Source organism: Chinchilla lanigera, unplaced genomic scaffold, assembly GCF_000276665.1.
Source record: "Chinchilla lanigera isolate Chin_1 unplaced genomic scaffold, ChiLan1.0 scaffold00018, whole genome shotgun sequence".
Lineage (NCBI taxonomy): Eukaryota > Metazoa > Chordata > Mammalia > Rodentia > Chinchillidae > Chinchilla > Chinchilla lanigera.
Window position 1 is genome coordinate 3,832,537 of NW_004955419.1, and position 5,139 is coordinate 3,837,675.

The 5,139-nt window shown below is 50.5% G+C and overlaps 1 protein-coding gene across 1 annotated transcript in view; it reads right to left on the reverse strand.

The window, feature by feature from the left end:
• Nek6 (NIMA-related kinase 6) overlaps positions 1–464 on the reverse strand; it is a 70,358-nt gene extending 69,894 nt beyond the window's left edge. The window contains exon 1 of the mRNA XM_013513239.1: positions 362–464. The gene's annotated coding sequence lies outside the window, so the exon portion shown is untranslated. The remainder of the gene's footprint in view (positions 1–361) is intronic.
• Positions 465–5,139: the final 4,675 nt, after the last annotated feature.

Here is a 5,139-nt window from a genome sequence, read left to right on the forward strand (position 1 = left end):
GGGGGGGCGCCAGGCCGCGCGCTCCCACGGCGGACCCTCCCGCGGCGCCGCGCTCCTGGGACACCCAGCGATCGGCTCAGCCGGGGTCCCCCGCCCCCATTTCACAAGTGGGGAGACTGAGGCTCACAGCAAGTCCCGGCCAGCCACCCGCCTCTCCCGGGGCTCCAGACACTTGGGATGAGATCTGCAGTCAGCCAAGCGTTTTTGGGGTCCCCATCAGCTAATGTTGTTCCTATCACAGCCCTGCTCCGACTAAAATTGGAAGAGCTTCATGCCCCTGGCTGAGTGCAGGCACTGAAGTAGGCTCCAAGGGTGTCCGCACCTGGAGAAGGACCCGCTCCCTGCCCGCAGAGCCTCCCACCTCATCTTAGCGCGTGCACACACGTAGGCCCAGGGCTGCAGGAGTCAGTGCGGCCCAGGTTTCTGGAAGGAGAATCTTCCCCTGCTACACTTCCTAAGGAGACCCCCACAGGCCAGAGCACATGCTCCTGCCTGGGACGGTTCCTCTTTCCACTCTTGCTGCTTCTGCCACGTATTCTTCCTGCCAACCGCCCGGAGTGGCCGCTGCTAAATGTGCCCCCCCTGGCTGTGATCCACAACAACGGCAGCCCCAACCTGTGTGTCAGACTCACAGCTGCACACTCTACTTACCTTGTGTTCAGTCCCACAGCACTCTGTGAAGGAGGCAGTGTGATATCCTCTGCCCATTTCACAGACGGGTTAATGAGGCTTAGAAATAAAACTTAGGAAAACTCTTGTCCAGTCACCCAAGGATGGGTGGTTGAGCTGGAAGAGGTACCGCAGACTGCGAGAATTCCAGCGCCTGCGAGACCCACAGCCTGGCCTCGTGAACAGCACAGCTCTGTTCTGCTGGTTTAATAAAGGGCAGACTGGTCTCTGCACTTATTGATGAATGTTCAAACAGGCAGGAGAAAGGGATCGTTCTGCAAACTGTTCAGTCGTTTAGCAGAGAATCTGTTTATAGCCTCTCATAATATACATCACAATATCAGGTAGCTGGAAAAGTTAAGTAGAAGAAATAAACACCGCAAGGCGAGCATGTAGGCACATGCCTGTAGTCCCAGCTACTCAGCAGGCTGAGGCAGGAAGATCACAGGTTGAAGGCCAGCCTGGGCAACTTAGTGAGAGCCTGTCTCAAATTTTTAAAATAAATACATGAAGTGCTGGGGATGCAGCTTAGCACTCCGTGGGCTCAGTCCTCAGTACTGTGAATAACTAGATAAATATTGCAAAAAAACATAGAAAGAAATGAAAGCTCTATGGCAGGGTTACCAGCTGAGCAGTGACTTGGCCATGTTTATGCCACAAAGAGTTCATTCATTTGTTCACCAAACATTTGCTATGTACCAGGCTCCAGTGCAGGCACTGGGACAGTCATGAACAAAATCTAGCCCTGGCTCTCTCTGGGCCTCAACTAAGGGGAGAGTAGGGTGGGAAGAAGGCATAGGAAGTAACCGGCATTTGGGGGACCATCAGTTCAGGAGAGAAAACTAGGCAGGGCAGGGTAGGGGGGTCCAGGATGTGGGTTTTGTGTGTGTGTGTGTGTGTGTGTGTGTGTGTGTGTATTTGAGACAGGCTCTTTCTGTGTAGTTCAGTTTGGCCTTGAGTTCACTATGTATCCAAAGCTGGCCTAGAATTCACAGCAATTCATTCTCCTGCCTCTGCCTCCCAGGTGCTGGGATCACAGGTGTGTGCCACCACGCCCGGCCAAGGATGCCTTTTCCTAGAGAGCGCTGGGAGAAGACCTGTCTAAGTAGCAGATGTTGAGCAGAGGTCCGTAGGAGGGACAGGAAGCAGCTAGAGGCTCCCCTTAGAAACTCTGGAGGCAGACGTTTCATCGGAGAGAGGATGGGCACCCCCTGTACCTGCAGGAGACATTACTGTTTGCAAAACCCTTCTCCATCCTCTGAGCCCTATAACAAGTACTTGCCATGTCCTCCTTTTTCAGGGAGGAATCTGAGACTGAGTCAAGGTCAAGCAACATGGGCCATGTGACGCAGCCACTGACTGCAGCAGAGGCAGGTCTGCTGCAGGGCAGCTGATGTCTGGGACTGAGCGTTAGGACGGCAAGGCCCTGTCTCCCCTCCCTCTGCCTGAGGACTATGAGTCAGGAATGGCTAAGGGCGGGCAGGTCCCTTTTGAGGGGCACCCGTTTTCCTGGCCTTCCCCCTTCTCACCCCTCACTTCCTTCTCACTAGCCGGGCCTTGTGCAGATGATCCCAGCCCCTGGTGGGGGACCAAGACTCCCATGCTGGGGACAAAGATCCTCAAGTTCCCTGCCGCCCCCTCAGTGGCTGGGACAAGGGGTGCAGGGAAAAGGTGTGGTGCAACCTGAGTCCCACTCAACTTTTGTTTTTAACTGAAAGGAGTTTTTAGTGAGTCCCTAAATGAGTCAGCACCAAGAGGTGCTTTGCAAGTCACCTCCCAGAATTAGAATCACGGGCTCCCCAAGCATGGCGGCAGCGCCTGACACTCACCTCCTACAGTGGTGTCTGTGAACCTGATTTGGGAGAAAGGCTCTCTCTGTTCACTCCGAGAGTTTCAGGATTAGGCTCATGTTGTTTCACTATTTCTCTGCACAAGGGGAAGAGAAACTGGGGCTTGCTGTGCACCTTCCTTGTGCCTGGATCTGTGGAAGACATTTATGCTTAGCAGTATCTCTTGGGTGGAGGGCATCATGGTTTCTGGGCTGCAGATGAAGAAACTGAGGCTTAGAAGCCAGGTGTCATGGCACATACCTATAATCTCAGCACTCAGGAGGCTGAGGCAGGAGGATCTCTATGAGTTTGAGGCCAGCCTGTGCTACATAGTGAGTTCAAGGACAGCCTGAACTAAGTAGTGAGACCCTGTCTCAAAAAAAGAAAAGAAACTGAGGTTCAGAGAAGGAAGGTGGTGTGACCCAGGATTTGCATGGGGTTTACCCCAAAGCCTATCAAGCATGCTTGTCGGTAAGTAAGGCAGGGAGCTGTGGAGGGCAAAGGAGGCATGCGGAATGAGAATCAGAAATGTCTTGTTGGAGGGGGCTGGGGATTTAGCTCAGAGGCACAGTGCCTGCTTGGCAAGCGCAACGTTGTGAGTTCGATTCCCAGTACAAAAAAAAAAAAAAAAAAAAGTAATGTCTTGTTGGGGCTGGGGATTTAGCTCAGTGGCATAGCGCCTGCCTGGCAAGTGTAAGGTCATGAGTTTGATTCCTGGTACCGGACAAAAACAAAAAAGAAATGTCTTGCTGGTCTCCTGATGATGGGACTTTTTTTTTTTTTGAAACAGGGTCTCACTGCATATCCAATACTGGCCTTGAACTCCTGGGTTCCAGCAATCCTCCTGCCTCAGCCTCCTGAGCAGCTGGGACATCAGGTGCATGCCACCTTACTCAACTTTGATAATAGAATTTTGGGTGGCAGAGAACCCCAGTGTCACAGGAGGTCTCTCTGGTGCTTGCTGTTTGCGTGTGATTATTCACATAGCCCCCTTCTTCCAGAAGTATTTGGCTTGGCTTTGAGGCCATTCTGTGTTGAGGGGTTCATTTTCTACATGATGCCCAGTACAAAGTGGGGGGCCCTTGTCAGCTGAGGAAGCAACCCAGACCCGCCACCTGCCTGCTTTCTGCCCCTCCCTATGTAGTGGTAGCCAGTGCCCAACTGGAGAAATGGGACTGGGTCTCCAAGGGCCCTGTCCGCCTTGGCCTTCTAGGAGTGCGTGTGGCCTGGTGCATCTTGGGAAATTTCTGAACATCACCCCACCCACACACTACTGCGAGGTTCACTTTTTAAAAATAGCAAGCCTGTTTTGAGCTGTGTTCAAGGTTTAAAATGTTTATTTCTTGAATAGATAATGCTTGGCAAAAGTTCAAAGCTCAACTGTAGAGAAAGATACAGGTTTTGGGGTTTTTCTTTCTTTCTTTTTTTGATCAGATTTGATAAAGAAAGTGACAAGAACATGGGCTAAATGTGTTCGAAGTGAGGCAGAGTATTTTGAGGGTGATTAATCACAATGCCTTTTACTATAATAAGTAAGTTTATAACTTAAATATTTACTGTATAATTTAATCATCCTTTGTATAATTCAGAAATAGGCAAAGATGACAAGTGGATTCTTTTTTATTTTATTTTATTTTATTTTTTGTCTTTTTGAGGCAGGGTTGCGCTATGCAGTTCAGGCTGGCCTTGAACTCACTTTGTAACCCAGGCTGGTCTCAAACTCACAATGATCTTCCTGTCTCAGCCTCCCAAGTGCTAGGATTACAGGCGTGGGCCACCATGCCCGGCTCAAGATACAAGGTTAAAAGTACCTTCCTGTCCCTGCCCCTCCCTTGACCTGAGAGGGAATCAGTGTTGCCAAATAGGCTCTGTTCTCAATGTGATTTGTGCAAGGATGGATGGATGGATGGATGGACGGACAGACGGACAAGTGGGTAGAGGGTTGGACAGGTAGACATACCTATGTGTCTATTTTTTCTTACTTTTTAATGTAAATGTTTGTATATAACCCCTACTATTACACACCTTGTACTTTCTTCACCCCTTGGAGACAATTTGCTATTGCTCCAGAAAGAGTTATGTCCTTTTAATGACTGTGTAGCATTTCAAAACATGTGTATTTTCTGGGCATGGTGGCACAGGCCTGTAATCCCAGCACTCAGGAGGCTGAGGCAGGAGGATCGTTGTGAGTTCGAGTCCATCCTGGGGTTAACGCAAGGCCAGCCTGAACTGCTTGGTGAGACCCTGTCTCAAAAAGACAAAACAAAACAAAATATGTGTATTTAATCTCCGTGGAACAAGTCCCTGCTCTGTGCACTTACCTAAGCACTGCAGGAGTTCCAGCCATGGCCCCTGCCCTTAAGGACTTAGGGTCTTATTAGGGGACAAGAAAAACAAGACTTTGGGAAGGCTGTGAGAAGGAGTCTCTCCATGCTGAGGTCTGGCTTTGGGGCTAATACGCCTTAGCTCACCCCTCGGCATCTGTAGCGCTGTCAAGAGAGCCCAGATGTGAGTTCTTCAGAGACTTGAACACCTGGCCTGCCTCTTTGTCTCTGGGCCTCAGTTTCCTTGTTTGTTAAATGGCAGCAGTCAGCCCCTCTTTCGGGATTGGAGTGGTAGCCCGAGATCGGATTCCTACAGA